Raw genomic sequence first — 19,977 nt, forward strand, 5'->3', positions numbered from 1 at the left:
ATTACATATAATATAAAAATATACACATATACATGCCTTATATGTATATGTACAAGTATACATGCCTTAGTGTATAAGGTAAGGCATATACATGCCTTAGTGTATAGAAGAGTAATTGATCTATACTAAAGTCTGTCTGTGTATATGCATACATACACACATATATATGTAATATATGTTTGTATATATACATACACATCTATACATATATGTATACCCACATACATCATGCATATATATTTCATTTGTATATGTGATTATACATATGCTACAGTGTATATGGAATGTGTGTGTAACGTAGTGCAAAACTGTCCACTTATTGTACATTTTGACACAAAGTTATGTAGTTGCATCTGAAGGGGTTTACATTATGGGCAAGAAGGAAATACATGGTACAAAGCCAATCTACCTGCATTCTGCTTCAAAGAGGGGAGTTCCACAAGTGACTTACAACTTATTTTGATCAAGTTATTCTGCTGCTTTAAAAAATTTAAAACCAACAGGTAGTATGGAAAATAAATAAATATACTCAAATTACTTTCCTGAAGTGTTTGTTCATTGGTCATAAGTCTTAGAACAAAAAGATTTGATAATCTGCTTAGTTCTCCAGGTCATCTTGAGAAATCAAATGTGTAATTACAGTTATCCTTAATTTCTTCTTCTTTTTCATTTACCATGTTCAATTCATTGCCAGATTGGCTGTCCTTCTTCTTAAATATCTTTTGCATCAATTATTTCTTTCCATGCTCTGTGCCACACATTAATTAAGGGCCTCATGATTTTTCAAATTATTTCAACAGGCTCTGTCAAGTCTCCATAAATTAATCCTCCACAGTGCTAAAATATCCAATACAGAGATCTGTTCATAGGAGTCTTCACTGAAAACTGTTGAAGACATCTCATTGAGTACGTGATAAAATTTTTTGTTGTGGCATGTGAAATATGAAACCTTTCATAGTCTGATCCCTGAATATTCAACTTCAACTCTGCCAGTGTTTCATGTACTCTACATCATCTGAACATTTTAAATGACTGTGATTCTTTAAGGTTACCTCTACAGACATCATTGCCACTTTCTATAGCCATGTTTCTCATCAGCTACCAAATGAGTAGTCCTACTTATCTGTGAAGATATACCTCGAACACCACTTGATTATGAAACTCCCCCCAATTTTCTACACTGTTAGATCTATTACACTATACCTACAACAGTTTAGTCACATTTCAGTGGTATCTTTTTTTATAATGAATTATAATAATTCTTAAATATGGTATATTAAGCACCCACATATAATAGTCATCTCTTTCTGTATAAGAACTTGGCCTGATTCATCTTTGAATCCTTAGAACAGGACAACATTCCTTGCAAATTTTCCATTAAAACTGTACATTTTAGTAAAAGAAGAGAGTTAAATCTTATAAATGTAAAAGAATATTTAATTATATTTATCTAATGAGCATACCTTTGTGCATACACATGTATATATGTATGTCAATATGATTTTATTATACATTTCAAGATTTTTTTGTAGATTTTTTTAGTTTTTTAATAATTAAATGTGGTTTCTAATATATTAAATATCTTGCAATTTTCTTAGCTGCAGCATTTCTATTTTTCTTTCAATTATCTTAGATATTAAAATATTAATACCCATTATGTCTCCAGAAAGTGTTTTCCATTTGTCCATTACATTTAACGTTTCCTTTTCTTATCGAACACTCTACTGAGAAGCTGTAACTTGCTTTCTAGTATTAAACTCATTATCATTTGCCTCCAAGAGGCTCTCTGAAATATTTCAAATATATTTTCATATTGCTAGTACTTTCCACATTATAGATCTCTCAATGATCGTTTAAAATAATGTTACATTAAACTAAATTGACTCCTTTCTGAAATAAAAAAACACAGGTTGTATTGCTGACTGATGTAGATTTAGAGAAGAAATATCTGTGATGTCATTTCGCATCTTATAAAAAGATTATCTTGAATAATAAGAAAAATCCTGTCAGCAGTACAGAAATTAACATCGTAGATATATTCTTTTTTGTAAAGAGAAATTTGTAACGCGGTTTCAAAAAATTATAGCAAACCTCATCAACTTATGGTAAGTGAAAAGATTTTCATTTCCTTAATGTTTATTTCATTAGTAAAATATATGTCAAACTGCATTTCATGTATATATAAAGAGAGAAAAGGAAAGAGAGAGAGAGAGAGAGAACAAAAGCCACTAAAAAGAATCATTTAGAGGGCGAAAAAATATAATTCAAAATTTGAAATATTTTCTTAAGTGATAATACAATATATTAACAATATACATTGAAATTATGATTATTTAAATTGAAAGTTTGTTTTATATCATACCTTGTGGTTAAGTCAAATTGTTTCATAAGAGTAAATAAATTGTATATTGAAAACAATCACCTGGGTGAATTTGCCATTTAACTGTTTTAGTAACAGAAATATGAACCCTTTGTGCTCAATTTATGCATTCATGATATATTAGTGGTTAGGACTCACTGAATTATGAAGGCATCCAACATAAAAATTACAGTCTACTTTATAAGGTATATTTACAAAGTAGCTCTCCAATAACCTTCTGAGAATACATGCTGTTACTGTGAATATCTCTTTTTTACAAAGAGGCATGACATCATTGACTAGAGTGTGTAGGAATAGTTATTACCACATAATTTTGTTTTTATTTTCAGCTGCCCTTGGTCATCTATGACCAAATAAATAAATACAATTTATTCTCAGAATTACATTCAAAGTGATTATGTTGTTGTGGAGATATTATCATCTATGAATAGTACTGACTGGATAGTTTCAACCTCTATTGTGTAGTCTTGACTTATATGGAATGTAGATCATCCACAAAATATAATATATTAAAAATATACAAAGGATAAAAAACTAGAAATTACCCTAATTTTAGGTTATCTAGGATAATCATTTTAATAAAGAAATTTAATAAATGAATTAAATGTCACAATATAATTGTTTGACATTATTTAGGCCTGTTTTATTCATTTGGTTTCTGCTTTTAATGGTTATAAAAAGGTTTATTAATAAATATATTGAATTCTTAATTTTTAAGTTGAAATGGTTTTCTGTTGAGCAATATAACCTGGAAGAATTCAATAAAACTATTAATATATTAAAATGTTTTAAACATTCTTTTAATAAATATTTAAAAACACACATGTGAGTTAGGCATTTTTTAATACTTTGTAAATATGATAAGACAGTAACACTTGATTTCAAGATGTTGCCGGACCATCAGGAGGTTGAAAGATATAGCACAAGTTATAATATAGTATGATATCTGTTATGAACCAGTGGTATAAATAATGTGCCATCAAAGCATTGAGGAAAAAAGGGTTAATTTATTTTTGGGGGGGATTCAGGAAGGATTTGGTTTTATTGAACTGGATTTTGAAGGGTGAGAAGTACTTAGTCCAGAGGAAAAAAGGGGGGAGCCAATATATACAGAAAGAAAAATATTATCAATTCATCAAATGAAAGAATAAATTTCTTTAAATACTGATAATTATTTTCTCATATGTGTTCCACTTACACAATAAAGATATGTTTCTCCAATACTTAAATCTATTTGAAAATTTAAAATTTTCTACAGAGTTCATTAAAATTATGCCTAAGACTGTTGATTCACTAAATGTTTTAAACCTATTAAACAGAAAACCTACATACAATGTAACACTGAATACAAACTAGTAAACTTGCAATATCATTAACTGAATGTAAACATCATGGATTCTAATTCAATAAATATATTAATTTTTGCCTTATTCTTTCTGGAGTTAACTGTACTTTGTTACATATTTTGTTGTTGTTGTTGTTCTAGTTTCCCCCAGATCAAAAATAAAGTGAAACAAAACAAAAATAGCAGACAATGCAGAATCTGATTTATTCTTGATAAAATCTTGCTCTAATCACAGGTACTTGCTCGTCAATTCAAGGACATTCTGAGGGCTGTGTATCTTTTGTCACAAAATTTTACTTGTTACATAATGGCACACTTTCATCCTATTATTAATATCATATCTATAAAACTTTAAGATGTATGTATATATTCCTCATTAACAATTTATTGTAATTTGTAGAGCCACCAGAAATTTTCATCTCTCATGAAATAAGGGGTTCAATCTGCAAAGTTGCTATTCTTTCAGGATATTTTGTTAATTCAGCATTAGTGAATATACTATTGGAATATAATCCATTTAATCGCATATTGTATATGACCATATCATTTTCAGCATACTTATTGTATGTGACCTTAAAACTGACTGGTTTACTCACATGTTTCATTTAACTATTTTTTTACTTATACAATAAAAGAAGAATATATTGGAACATAAACTACCATATATTTTACAAAGGAAACAAAAAATCTATAACATTTCACTACTTAATCAAATCAACAAATATAGACTTATATAATTATAATCAACCTCTACATTATCACTGCCTTAAGTCTACATATTGACATTTGTTTGTAAAATATCATTATGAATTCATGAGGTTCTACTAAGTTACTTTACTCATCCTGACTGACTTCATTATCATTATTCTTATTTGATGTTTCCAGTATTACAACTTACTGAAAATGAGCCCTTTAGCATTCTACTTAATCTTACCATTGCCTTGTGCTTTTCTTCAAAGCATCTCTAGTTCTAGTGATAACAGCATATTTCAGATCCATCTTGATTTTTATTGCCTCAAGGCATAAAATCAACTACTGTCCAAGAATTCCTGGTTTCCTTAACAACTAATAATTTTAGGGAAGGTATCTAAAAGACTCTTGATTATACGAGTCTGAATCATAGAGACAAATTCTCAGCAAAAATTACACGTTTAGAATTTTTGGGTTAGAGGTAATAATTGCTCCTAAAGTCTTAGGAGCAATTTAGATCACCTACACTGTCATTCAGAGAGCAAAGAGGATGAGCATTTAGCTTTGACACAATCTAATATTTACAAGTCTGGTAAAGGAGGACAGAGCAGCAAGGGACACAGAATGAACAGCCAACAAAGTAGGAAGGCAGCCTGGAAGCTGTTGTGCTCCAGAAGCAAATAGAAAGGTTTCTCAAAAGGGAAGGAATGATCAACACTATTAAATACTGTTCCAATCTATAGTAGATGTGGAATTAATTAGATTAATGATGATATCATGGTCATTGGTGATTATGGCAAAAATTGCCTTTTATGAATTATTGGGGCAAAAATTGAGGCCAACTTGACTTGAGAAATGATTAGAATGTAAAACATTAGATATAATATATGTATAGAAGTTACTTTGGCTGGGAAAGTTATGACATAGTGACAGTAGTCACTAAAATAAAAATAGGTTTAAAGGAAGATTTCAGATCTGTTGTCTTTTCATTATCAACATTGGTAACCTTGAGATATGTTTAAATTAGAATTGTCATTTTGAATGTTCACATCAAGATATACTGTAATTTGATTTATGAGAACTTCTTGAAGAAATTAAATGGATAACAAGCATGTAGTTTATCAGAAGTGATAGGTTTTGACATTTTAAATGAAGGGAAAATTATAGGCAGAGTGTAAAGTGTTGTATGTTCATAAAAATTAGCAAATATTTTGTTTATTTGTAGTATATATTTTATAACTATAATAGTATAAGAAATACATTCATAAATTATTCAGACATATGAAAATAAGTTTAAGGTTAAAAAAATAGATTGGTTAGTAATGTGTTTTTGATTATATTATTTCAATATATATCATTGTTTTGTAAACACAGTATGTTGAAATCTGTGTAACTAGAGGATAAAGGCTTCCTTTAGGAATATTTTTATCCACTTCCCTAAATATAATGCTGAAATGGATATATATTTTTTAATAAGTGCTATCCAATATCTTTTACTGAAATTGGTTTTATTTCCTTTACCAAGAGAAAGGGTGATGAAAGGATGTGCTGCAGACAAAGGTGATGTCAAAAAAAGACAGATGATCACTACCCAGAAAACAAGTGGACATTTTCTTGTTGACTCTTGTCTCTTCTGTCAGAAAAATTCCTCTGAGGTTTCAGGCTTTCAAAATACTTGACACAATATTTTAGAAATGGCTAACACTGATGCAGAACACAGTATAAAATATGAGATTTATTTTTATTTAAGTTTCCAATTTCTATATCTCACTATTAACTTTGTTCACTCAAAATACAAAGATCATTGCTTCACCTGAGTGTTCCTCTGAATAATAGTTTTGCCTTAAAAGTCAAACATGTACCTTTCATTTGGTTCTCTGACTGGATATATCAAAGTTCTTGGTTCATGATAAAATACATTATATTTATTTTCTCTGTTATAAGAATTATTTTGGATTTTTAAATTTATCTGGTGATTACTCAATTTATCTCATAAAATGAACATGTTTTTAAAAAAATTGGTTAATTGTCTAAAGAAAGGTCTTTGCTACATTGGTTTCTGTCAAAACAATCAATTCTATTTAAAATATTTTTTGATATTTCATACTATTGATATTTTCTTGTTAAACATGTTTCTCTCTATAGTTAATTTGGAGACAAATCTTTGCCAGTTAATGTCCATTGTAGAAAAAAAAAGTTTTTTGCATTATAGGCAGGTGAATATTTAATTTTTCAATTAATTAGATTAATGAAAGCAAACACAGCTTTATATTAGGGCACAGGGTGATAATTTGCTTAACCTGTAGCTTGTCCTTGGAACACTTAAATAAATGTAATCTTTGCGAACGTCAAAGGCTTATGCACAAGTCAACAAATTTTATCATCTACTTTTAAAAATTCTAAAGCACTTACCATTCTAAAGTATCATTCACATATCACTTGCCATCTGTATTTATTGTTTAGTAATTAGTGAAAGCTTTGTGTTTCCTACCAAATCATGAGCTCTTGATCGTCAAATGGGTTCTCATAGAAAAATTTTGATTCAAAGAGGGCATATTTGGCAGGGGCAAAGTCATTTCTGGGCTAAATTTTTATTTAAAAACCTGCAAAATGAATGTACTATAGCTAAATTATCTGGGTAACATTGTTAACTAGAATAAAATATTTTAATTTGGTATTTTGAATCATCAAAGGAGTCGAGATTGAGAAAATATATGGGTGTAATAAGACTAAAGTGGTGTTTATGGTTTTAAAAATGAGTTTGTTAGATCAGGAGGATGAAGTATAAAAATACTTGTATCAAGCTATGGATCAACATGTAAGGTCAAGTTATGGGTGACTGAATACCCTGACATAAATAATTTTGGGGCAGTAGAAATTCAGTACAATTTTGGTTGGGGTATATTTGTCTTGTAATAGTATATTGGTTAATTTGCACAAGAATTATTGGAATCAGAAAGACAGGTTAGAAGGAGATGTTAATAATGCAGGCATGATATATTGAGGTTCAAAGTCAGCATGGATACATAAAGGTTTTATAGGTTTTGATAACCTTGCATTGAGTGGGGGAATTAAAAATGGAAAATATTGCATGGACAGCCAAAAGAGTTGAAGTTTTAATGCTAAGCAAATGCAAGAATGGTGGTGTCATTATACTATGGAAGAACAAACAAGATCTTTGCTGACTAGAAAGTACGGAAATGACTTAATTTTGGATGAAAGGAAACTAAATAACTACTATCTGTTTAACAACTTACAAGTATCTTCTTAAAATTCTAGAACTGTGCTGGCTCTATGGAGGACAAACTATATAAAATGCGTTTTTTAGAGTTAGAAATGATAGGGAAATTAAAATAGATTTAATTTTCAGTGAAGATTTATTGAGAGACTATTTTATGCCAGAACACTGGCTGATCTGAAGATTATTGAATATATTCATTATCATAAGGTGCATCGAGTTGAGTAAGGGATATAAATAAAGGAAGAAAAAGTGTATAAAGGAGGTATAAGGACTATATTAGACAAGGTTACCAAGGGCTCTAAAGGACAACATCAGGGCAGAAGAAGGGCATCACAGTTATCAACATTTGCTATGAGGAAGAAGCTAATTTATTTATTCAAACTATTTATTTTGGGGCTATTATGTATCAGCACTGCACTACAGTAATATTTAATTTTATAGCTGTCTCTGACTAGATAGACTTTACACTGCAGTAGTTGCTCCACATCCTTGTCAGTATTTGTTAGTGTTTTGGATTTGGGGCATTCTAATAGATGTATACTGGTATCTCATTATAGTTTTAATTTGCAGTTTTCATGACTTATGCTATGTTGAACATGTTTCCATATGCTTACTTGCCATCTGTATATCTCTAGTGAGCTGTTCTGTCACAACTCTTCACCTCTGCTGTTATGCGGAGAAATAAGCCATAGACGATAAATAAGTTTATAAGTGTGTTTGGGTTCCAATAAAACTTTACCCATGAACACTGAAATTTGAATTTCATATACTTTCTATGTGTCACTAAGCATGATCCCTCTTTTGATTTTTTTTCCCATCATTTATAAAAAATGTAAAGAACTGTACAAAAAGAGGATTGGTCATGAGTCTTAAGTGTGCTGACTTCTGGCCTTAATCATTTATCTAAACAACAACTGGAGGCAGAAAAAAAGAGTTAAAAACACTAGTAGAGAAGACAGTTACTCCAACAAGTAGTTGCAATAGGTGGAAAAGTTAGAAGATTTTAAAAAGATAACTAGTTATTATTTTTGTTATGCTATTTTTAAACTATTTTTTACTATATCGTATGATAGGTCCATTACATACTTGATTGAGAAGTAGAATCAGCAGGATCTGCCATAGGTTTGGATATATAAGGAATAAGTTGGTAAAAGAAAGCAAGACAAAATACAAAGGATTTTTGGAAAATTTAAAGAACAATCAAGGGTTAATTTAGATGGTACTGTTTGTAAGATCCTAGGATATATTATTGAAAAAAAAAAGTGGAGAGGAAGAATTGCATAAGAAATGTAAGTGAGTCTCAATATTTCATTATTTTTATGGGATTGTAAAGGATGGTGGAATTTTGTCATTTAGTAACAGAGGAAAGCACTGTAGGTAAAGACAATTACATGAATAAACATGAGAGAATATATAATGGGTGTGTATGTATGTGAATGTGAGTTAATCTTGTTCTTTTGTTACTTTACATTTTACAGTTAGAGCCCTATTTATAATTAAGGATATAGGCTTCCTGAATGATTGAGCATAAATTATGTTTATATTCAGTAGCATGAACAGGCATAATCCAGTAAATTATTAAGAGATTCAAGTAAATATGATTATTTTAATAAATTCTGATGAAGACCCTCTTATAATGTAGGCATGTTTCTCGGTATTAAGGTACAGATAAAAATTAAGTACATAGGCTTGATTTCAGAAAGTTCACAAACTATATATTAGAAGGTTGAAAATCTTAAAATAAAAATGTGATAGCTACGAAATCAAAGATATGAATAAAATGCAATATAGCCAACAAAGAAGGAAAGAATAGTTCTGCTTTACCTTGGGCAGGGGAAGGGGGTAGAAAAGTTAACCTGTTGGCTTAATGATGATAAAATTTGTGGAACTGAGTTAATATTAAAAATCAATAAAATAAACTCAGTGTATAAAATGTCATTTCTTCATGATTCCAAATAAAAGATTTGGGGACATAAAAAGATTGACTGTCATCTAGTGAGGCAAAATATAGAAATCTGAAGATGTTTAGTCACAAGTATTTTCTTCATTTAAATACAGTGTATCTCATTAGAGATTATTAAAAGTTGGGGGACAAATTTATGTGTTCTATGTATTTTTTTTCAAAGTTGTGAAGTATTTGAGAAATTGTTTTATAGCTTTTGTTCTAGCTAATCAAATTTCCCCAGTCCAAGCCAAGTTTTTACAGTATTTTCTAATCCTTATTACTCAATTTAGAGACACTGCATTCTCTCTTTGCATGGCTTTATATGTGTATTTAGCCATTAGATGACTTTGCTCCAGTAACAGTTTAATTTAATCTTGCTTGATCATTTGTTAGTAACTGTACCTTGATATATATTGAAGAAATTGAATGAAAAACTTAAAAAAACAAATCCATGTGTAATATAATGCTTCCCTCTTTCTCTCCCTCTTCCTCTCTCCAGAAACAAGCAAACAAACAAAAACAAACAGACAAAAAACTAGAAGTAGTTCACAGAAAACTAAATTTTCCAATGCCTTTTGTCTCAGCTAGGCTCTGTAATTATGTTCACTAACTACAGTGGAAAGTCATTTTATGTTTAGGTCAATTAAATATCATTAAAACTTTAATTTGATACCTCTATTTATAGGGTATTAGATGAACTTCTCCTGATTCTCTAACCCTTAAGTTAGCATTTTATTGAAGGAAAATTATTGCCTTTGAGGCAATTCTAACTCTTTCTTTCTGCTCATCACATGGGAGAAAAATGTGATGCTCCACATAATTATGCCAGCACATACTTCAAAAATTACACTATATTTCAGTTCTATAGCTTGTATAATTGCTTCCAATTTTAAATTGCTTAAGGTCAATTAAATGAACGATTATTATAATTTTATTATTTCAATTAACCTTTTATAAACTTTCAAATATCTAAATTTTCCTTTATAATGCCTGATGATACTAGGCCAATGTAAACTAATTCTAACTTAAGTTTTGGACAGAGTTTAAAAAAACATATTCGTGAAAGAAAAATAAATATGTGCACACCTACTTCAGTGATAACTGGGATTAAAGTGCTATCGTGTTATATTTCATAGATGTTTATTTTGTCTCTTTTACAAAAATATATATCTTTACTTGTTATAGTAATCCAAATAGGCAATTCCAACCTAAATGAAAATATGCATTGGCAGTTTAAGAAAATGAAGTCCATCCAAATTCTACTGCAATGTGAAGTAGCCGGATGAGTTCCTCAAGCTATTTAAACCTTTGAGTTTACGGTTCTTTCCAGTCAATTCCTGTGTGTGTGTGTGTGTGTGTGTGTGTGTGTGTGGTGTGTGGTGTGTGTGTGTGTGTGTGTGTGTGTGTGTGTGTATGTGGGTGTGTGTGTGTGTGTGTGGAGGGGGCTGATACTGCTTCCTTAGTGTGTGGTAAGATTGGAACTGTATATATCAAATCATAATCTTTTATTTCTTTTATAAGTTTAAGGCCTGATATTTGGCTCCCTTCCTGCGAATTTGTTGATGCAAACAAATGCTCCTTTTTTCCCATGCTTTATGATACCTTCTGCCTTCTAACTCCATCCATGCGTATATAGTTTTAAATATCTATATGAAGCATATATATATACATAAAATACAATGAGTATATTTATATTTATTTATATGTAATATCTTACAAGGCACATAATTTAAATTAAGGTGGCTTATAAAGTTCTAAACATTTTCAACAGAGAAGGGGTTAAATAATATAAATTTATATAAATAATTCCTAAATTGAATGATGTTATATTTGAATTTTGACATTTTATATTTGCTTTCTCTCATTTATCCCAAATCATAGTCCTACAAAACAAATTATGATAATTTTAGCTCTTATTCAAAATGCATATTTTATGTTTTTCTTGCAAAAAAGAAGTTTCTAATGATTAGGGAAATTTCTCACTAAACAGTGGTCAAAAATATAATCTTATACTTGGATTTTTCTCATCATTGATGTTTGTATTCTAAGGTTTAGTGCACAGCTTTCAAAGTGATCTGAAAGAAGTAGCCAGATATCTGGATAAATCTCAGACACTGAGTGATCTGTTCATAACCAGAATCTGAGTATTGGAAATGTGAAAATTAAAAATATACTTTTGAACAAAATTGTTGAATAACAAACTCTATAAAATATATAAACTCTACAAAATATATAAACAGTAAATAAAATTAGAATTTTAAAAATATGTAAAATTGAAAATTGTAGCACTTATATAGTGGCATTACAATGGAAACATCAAAAAATATGTGACTGCAAGGGACTTCCCTGGTAGTGCAGTGGTTAAGAATCCGCCTGCCAGTGCAGGGGACATGGGTTCGATCCCTGGTCCGGGAAGATCCTGCATGCCGTGGAGTAACTAGGCCCGCGTGCCACAACTACTGAAGCCTGTGTGCCTAGATCCCATGCTCTGCAACAAAGAGAAGCCACATGAGAACCACAATGAGAAGCCCATGCACCACAACGAAGAGTAGATCCCTCTCACTGCACCTAGAGAAAGCCCGCTTGCAGCAATGGAGACCCAATGCAGCCAAAAATAAATAAAATAAAATAAATTAATTAAAAAACAAAAATATGTGACTGCAAGTGTAAGATGGTAGAGTAAATCCAGAGCTAAAGAGTTCCTTCTGAGAAAAATTAAGAACACGAACAAACCAAAAGTTGGCCAAAAAAAGAAAAAAAAGCAGCAGAAATAAGAGCACTCATCAAATTAAAATGCTGATAGCTAGCAAATATTTACCAGAATATGGGAGGCTTAGTGCTTTAGTGATGCAGCTCCAAACTCTATAGTTTATAGAAACATAAAGGAGGTTAACTGAACTATATCTTGAAAAACTTAGTAACCTTATCTCAAAATTAATCAGAATGAGAAACAGTATCATAGGGAGGAGAGGAGACCATCTAAAAGAAGACCTACTCTAATTACCTCTTGTCCCAGTAGAGATTAGAAGATCCATATTTTGTGTTTGCCAGCAGTGAAAAAAATATAGAATAATGACAAAAGGATCATAAAAGCTCCAAGTTAATCAGATTATTCAAAGACAGCATTTAACCAAAGTGCAAAACATGAAAAGATAGATGATAGACAGATAGGTAGAAGGATGCTGTTATACATCCTACAAGGTTCAGGACAGCCCCTTCTCAACAAAGATTAATCTGGCCCAATATATTAATAGTGCTGAGGTTGAGAAATCAATCTATAATTCTATTTAATGTTTTTTAGTGGTTAGTCTTGGGTTATAACACACATCTATATTAGTTTAGTTTGCTGCATAACAAAGTACTGCAAGTTTAGAGGCTTAACTAAGTAAATATCCATTTATTATCTTGTCATTTCTGCAAGTAATGGGTTTTCTACTTAGGGTCTCAGTAGGCTGAAATCAAGGTGTGGGGCAGATTACATTCCCATCTTGAGCTTGGGATCCTCTTCCAAGCTAGTTCAGGTTGTTGGCAAAAATTCAGTTCCAAGAGGCTATAAAACTGAAGTCTTTGTTTGCTTGCCAGCTGTCATCCTAGATTGTTCTCAACCATCAGAAGCTGCCTTCACTACCTAGCCAGATGGCCCTATCACAAGGAAGCTCATTTCTTGTAGACCAGCAGGAGAGTCTCATTCCAGTTGGCTATGAAGAAGTTTTACATAACATCACTTCATCATGGGAGTGACTTTCTCATCACCTTTGCAACCCAAGGTAAAGGAATGAAGTGAACCACAATCCCATCATATTCATAGGTCCTGCCCACCCTCAAGGCAAGGAGATTAAACAAGGCATATACATTAGGGACTGGAAATCTTGGGGACCATCTTAGAATTCACCTACCACAGCTTACTTTGTGGGCCCACAATTCTTCTCTCTCTAAAATGCAAACTACGTTCACCTCTTTCTAAAGTTCTCAAGAGTAGAATTCTATATGGCATCAGCCCAAAGCCCCAAATCTCCTTCTATGCAACCAAATCTCATCATCTCATCAGTACAAAGTCCAAAATCTAAATCAGATCCAGATAGGGATGAGGATCCTGGCTGTAATCTATTAAGTGTAGCTGATATAGTGCAAGTTCTCTCTCTCTGTGGAACTGTGAACCTGAAGAGACAAGTTATCTGCCCTGAAAGTGTCCAAATAAATGGTGGAAAGGCATAAGGAAGACTTATGGATGTTATAGTTCAAAAAGGGGAACAATGAAAGGTAAAAAATGAGTCAATGACTCATAAAAGTTATGAAATTAAACCAGAGAAAAATGGGCTCTTTTTAAATTAGGTTTCAGAGCCTAGGAATAATGTTTCATTAGCTCTTGACTCTATCCTCTATGTTGTCTCTATTTTTGCATGAAAGTTGGAATGTGTTTCCAGTAAAATTGGAACATTTTATACTCTCTCTGGTGTCTTTCACTCCAAGCTGACAGTATTTCTGTTGATACAATTTTCTCAAGAGCCATGTGTGTCTTCCATGTATTTCATTGAGATTCTTTACATTAGAGAAAATCCACACCCAATAATTATTTTAAGATAATTATGTCTCAAAAATTAGTTGAACTTATATGCTTGGGCTTATTTGGGGGCTCTCTATTCTATTCCATTGATTTATGTGTCTATTGTTATGCTCATTCTATACTGTTTTGATTACTATAGCTTTGTTTTATAACATATTGTGCACCTTAATATATACAATTTTTGTTAAAAACATAAAATGGCTGAGAGAAAATTTTCTGAAGCTGCCTAGAGGCCCTCAGGTTTGGTTGAGAAGATCTGTGAGTTTGACCCTTTATCTCTTGAAAGGACACTTTGTTTGATTAAATACTCTGAAGTTCTGAACTAATGTTATAGCACAAAGTACAATGACAAACTCAGCTTTTTTTCTCTCTGCCCCTTTTAGCAGCCATTTCTGACTTATAATATCATCTGGGAGGCTGAGACTTTCCAAAATCACCCAGTCCTGGTTCTATTTTGTTTAATGGTTCTTCAATCAGTTTATTTCTCTACTCTCAAATTTTATTATAAGCAACAGGAATAAATCATGCATCTTCAACATTTTACTTGAAAATTCTCTCAACTAATTATCCAAGTCCATTGTTTACAAGTTCTGCATTCCACATAACTGCAGGGCATATTTTCACTAAGGTCTCCATCACTACATAATAACGATCCTCCTTCCTCAAGTCTCCAGTAATGTATTGCTCATTTTCTTCTCATCCCTAACCAGCAGCATCTCTAAAGTTCAGATTTCTACCAACAGTATATTCAAGGTAATTTAGGTTTAGTCTATTCTGCTTCTCAAATTTCCTTCAGTCTATGTACCTTCTGCATGCTTCCAGTTCCACTTAGACATTGTCATGTATTCGTTATGGCAGCTTCCCAGTTCTATATACCACAAACCTCACGGCTTAAAACAACATCAGTGTATTATCTTGCACTTTCTGTAGGCTAGAAATCTGGCTATGGTATAACTGGGTTCTCTTCTTAAGAGTCTCAGATGGTTGAAATTAATGTGTTGGCCAGACTGAATTCTTATGTGGACCTTAGGTCCGCTTCAAACTTATTTAGTTTTTTTGCAGAACTCAGTTCCATTTGGCTCTAAAGCTCTGCTTTCTTGCTGGCTGGGGGTTTCTGTCAGCATCTGGAGCCCACACTTATGTCCTAACCACATGTCTTTCTTACAACATGGCAGCTTTCTTCTTCAAAGTCAAAGGTCAATCTTATTCCTGCTTCCTCAAAGGAGTTATAGAGTGTAAGTAATGTAATCATGGGAGTGGCTATTCAGTAACCTATTCCATATTTGTAGCCTATTCAAGAGAAGAATATCCATCATATTCATAGGTCCTGTCTATACTCAAAAAGAAGGGATTTTATATGGCACATACAACAAAGGGTAGGAAACGGGTGCCATCTTGAAATTTTGTCTACCACAACACCTTAAACTGTTCAGTTTACCTTCAATTAATTATATTATATAAACTCTAGAGTAAGAACCTTGCACCAGTAACTTATTTGTATTATTGTATCATTGGTGTATGCATTTCAGTATTGCATATATTATAAAGCCCACTCTGCACTGTATTACTGTTGCTTAAAACTGTCGATTATATTTTAAAGATATTTAAACAAAAAGAATAATAAATGGTTTATATGTTCCCACATATTTATCACTTTTGCTGCACTTCATTTCTTTGTGTACATCAGATATCTATGTGGTATCATTTCTCTTCCCAACCTTTCTCGTAGCGCAGATCTTCACTTGAGTAATTCTTTCAAGATTTGTATGCGTAAGAAAGCTTTCCTTTTAACTTTGTATTTGAAAGATACTATCTCTGGGTATAGGATACAAGTAGCCCATTTTTTTTTGTTTTGCTTTGTTTTGTTTCTATCAATACTTTAAATGTGTTTCTGCCTTGCATTGTTTCTGAGGAGAATTCTGCTTTGATTCCCATCTTTGTTCCCTTGGATGTAATTTGTCTTTATTTTCTGGGTACTTTTAAGATATTCTCTTCATTATTAGTTTAAGCAATTTGATTACGAATTACCTTGGTGTGGTTTTCTTCACCTTTTTTTTCTATTTGAGTTTCATTAATATTCTTGATTCTATGAATTTATAGTTCTTACCACTTTGGAAAATTCTCAGACACTATTACTCCAAATAGTTTTATATCTTTCTTTCTCATTGCAACCCTTCAGGGACTCCAGTTATGTCTGAAATATTTAAGTACATTTAATGTATTTCAGTCTGCTTAAAATTTCCCAAAGTACACTAGTACTTTGTTTTTACTTTTAAGTCTATTTTTTTTTATTCCCAGGTCCAAATTTGATAGGTTCTTTTGTTTTGTCTTCATGTTCACTAACTGAACTACTTTCCTGCAGTGTCTAATCTACTGCCAATTTCAGTGCATTTGTCATCTTAGACACTATATTTTTCATCCACAGAATTTAAATTTAGTTATTTTAAAACTATATTCTGTTTTCCTACTTCACATAATAAATCAATATTTCTCTGCCATCTTGAACATATTCCATATAGTTATATTAACTTTTAATATCCTGTTTACTAATTCTGCTATCTGTGTTAATCCTGGGTCTATTTCTATTGATTTATTTTTTTATCCTCATTATGGATTGTATTTTCAAGCTCGTTTGCATGCATGTCATATTTTATTAGATGCCAAAAACTGTGAATTTTCTCTTGTTGGGTTGTCAATATTTTTATATTCCTATAAACTTTCTTTAGTTTGTTCTGGGACTCAATTAAATTCCTTGGAAATGGTTTGAAACTTTGGAATCTTATTTTTATGATTTGTTAGGCAAGACCAGAATAGACTTTAATTCAGAGCATGCAGTGAACAGGAAAATGAAACTTAGGTGTGTCCACTGAGTCACAGGAGCTATTTGATGTAGGATGTTACTTATCTCCTAGACTCTGTAAGTCACTCAAATGTGTGTGTGTGTGGGGGGGGGCACAATGACATTTTGGGTCCTCTGGTGTCAGTGACAGATCAGAATCTATAATCAGCACCTTCAAAATATGCGAGAATGTCTTTCCTAAATGAACACTTTCTCATATAAATGGACTTAAATTCCTCTGGGAAAACAATGGAGAAATCCATACTCTATATGTTTGCTGTCACACTGTGTAGTCCTCAGGTAGATGCAGCTCCTCCTTCAATCTGTGCTTTGGGTCTGAAGACCTGCTTGAATGTGGGATTAGGAAAAGGGATGGTATATTTCCCATTATGGTGGCGGATATCATCACCCTTTCCTCATCTGGTTTTGATTGTTTTTATATATAGAAAAAGAAATAGCAGAATTATGCTTCTTCAAGTGCATATACATTATTTTAAATTTCCTAAGTCTAAAGATATAGAGATAAACATGTAATAAATTAAATTTTAAAATTTTATGTTAATTACATTCTAAATTTTAAGATAATAGACCATATTATCATCACAAAATTGTTTCAGTATAAGACACTGACACAAGGAACACTGGGGAAAAGCTGTGCAATATTATTCATCGGATTAGTAAAATACTCATATGATATAGTGTTTTTATAAGCTAATTAGTTGAGTATATTTCACCATTCCCGTTATTTCTTACACAGTGGAAATATGAGGCCTAAAATAAAATTTTCAAAAGCTACCTAATATATCCAAAAGGTTAAAACCATTAGTGCATATGTCAAATATTGTTTAGTTTGTCTGTCTTTTTATTAATTTTTACATTTCAAGTAAATTCTCCATTGTTCCTTAACACCTATGTCAATTGTCTTGAATTATAAAGTTTCTACACATTACCTTGATTTCAGGTTACTAACTGGAACATCTGAAGAAACTTATTATTAAAGAGTCCTACTGCCATTAACAAATTCCCAGTCTCTGATAATATACAGAGTTAAATAAATCAATGTTTCTGATTTTAGGCATAGCATGCTTTTATCTATAATTTAGAATCAAAACCAAGTGTTTGATTTATTTATAATGTATATTTATTAAGAAAAATATTTAATGAACTTTTTTTTTAGGTTCACTAAATTTATTTTAAAAATCATAAAACGTTTCTTACAAAAGGGCATTACATTCTGCACACTGCTCTGAATAGATGCCAGGGACATATGGACTATTGTTAGTTTTCCTCCCTGTCCCAGCCCCGCAGATGTTACAGTGACCACAAAGAAAAGTGTTCACAGTAATTACATGGGGGGGATTTTTTTTTTTAACCACCAACAATGAACAAAAGTTAAAATTCACTCACTCTTGCTGCTGTTTCAAAATTTCAGTGTTCGTTTTTGCACACCCTCCCCCACCCCCCACCCCTGTTTGTAAGGAACTGAAACATTACATCTGGTGAACAGCAAAGATTTCACTACACCTCAAATGCAGAACACCTATGAAGCAGAGGAATGTTGGCTTTTTAAACAGAAGCACGAAAAAAAAAAAAAAAAAAGATGCAGGACTCCTTCAGTTCTTTACTAGTCTTAGAAAAACTTTCCAGAATACTGCTTCACACTGTTCTGCAGCAAATCCTGTGCATTCTGTATCTGGGCCTGTGTTCCTGTAATGGTAATGATCTGATCTTTGGACCCTTCTAAAGGCTCATCAATTTTGATCGAAGCTCCTGACTCATGACATATTTGTTTAATTTGCTGACCACCTTTGCCAATAATAGATCCAGCCAGATCTTTGGGAACAGTTACTTGTGTAGTAATAATAGGTCCACCAAGATCACCATATGAGCCACGACCCCCTGCACAGGAATAATCATATCCAGAGCCACCCTGTGGTTCATAAGCCATCTGCGGCTCTGATGGGCTCCTTGTATCTACTGCAGAGTCCCAGGTTTCATCAGCACTGAAACCAACCATGCCATCATAATGGTCTCCAGGTCTTCCTCTTCTGTCATAGGCCATTAGATCTCCTCCTCTAGGTGGTGGTGGAGAAGGAGGAAGATTCTGAGCTCTGCCACCACCCGGGCCCGCTCGTCCAGGAGGAGGTGGAGGAGGTCCTCGGCGAGGGCTCCTATCATCATAATCTCTTCTGGATGGAGGCATGGGACACCCACGCCGACCAGGAGGCATTCTGTCAAAACCACCTCTTCAAAAAAAAAAAAAAAAACCACCTCTTCCCTGCATGGGAAATCCCATGGGACATCCACGGTGGTCATCAAACGTCACTGTAAAACCATCATAATCATAGGTTTCATCGTAAAAATTGGGATCATAAGGCTGAGCACGTCGTTTGATGGGAGACTCTGATATAAGATCAAGGATGATCTTTATACACTCTACAACCCTATCAGGTTTTCCTCCAGTAAGAATGACTCTGTCAGTGGACTAAGGACAACATTCCTGGAAAAGCTTGATTGTTGTCTGAGTGTTCTCTCGAAGTTCTTTGATTTTAGCACCTTTGACCCCAATAATTCCTCCAGCCAGACTCTGATGAATCAACAGTCTCAACTCGCAGTCAAAGTCGCTTCTCTTTTATAGTGTTGGTAATTTAAGCATTCCATAGCTTCAGATTCGATTGGGAGCTGGCTGGTTGCAGTGGGTGATGGCAACTGCAGGCCCTCTTCCAAGGTAGGGATGATTTTCTTCAGTTTCTCCAACTGTTTCAATATCAGCACTGATACTCAATATGCGCTCGGGGCCACTGCTGTCTGGGACTGAAACTCCAGCATTGTAGTCTGTACGGAGAGCCTGAATATTCTTGCCTCCTTTTCCAATCACTGCCCCAGCATTCTTGCTCTGAAGCAGAATGCATAATTCAACCATCTCATCAGTGTTCCTAGATCTTTTTTTTTTTTTTTTTTTTTTTTTTTTTT

At 32.5% G+C, this 19,977-nt stretch overlaps 1 pseudogene; it reads right to left on the minus strand.

The window, feature by feature from the left end:
* Window positions 1-18,588: 18,588 nt before the first annotated feature.
* LOC102990649 (heterogeneous nuclear ribonucleoprotein K-like) overlaps window positions 18,589-19,977 on the minus strand; it is a 1,735-nt pseudogene continuing 346 nt past the window's right edge.

This window comes from Physeter macrocephalus, chromosome 13, assembly GCF_002837175.3.
Source record: "Physeter macrocephalus isolate SW-GA chromosome 13, ASM283717v5, whole genome shotgun sequence".
NCBI classification, from domain to species: domain Eukaryota; kingdom Metazoa; phylum Chordata; class Mammalia; order Artiodactyla; family Physeteridae; genus Physeter; species Physeter macrocephalus.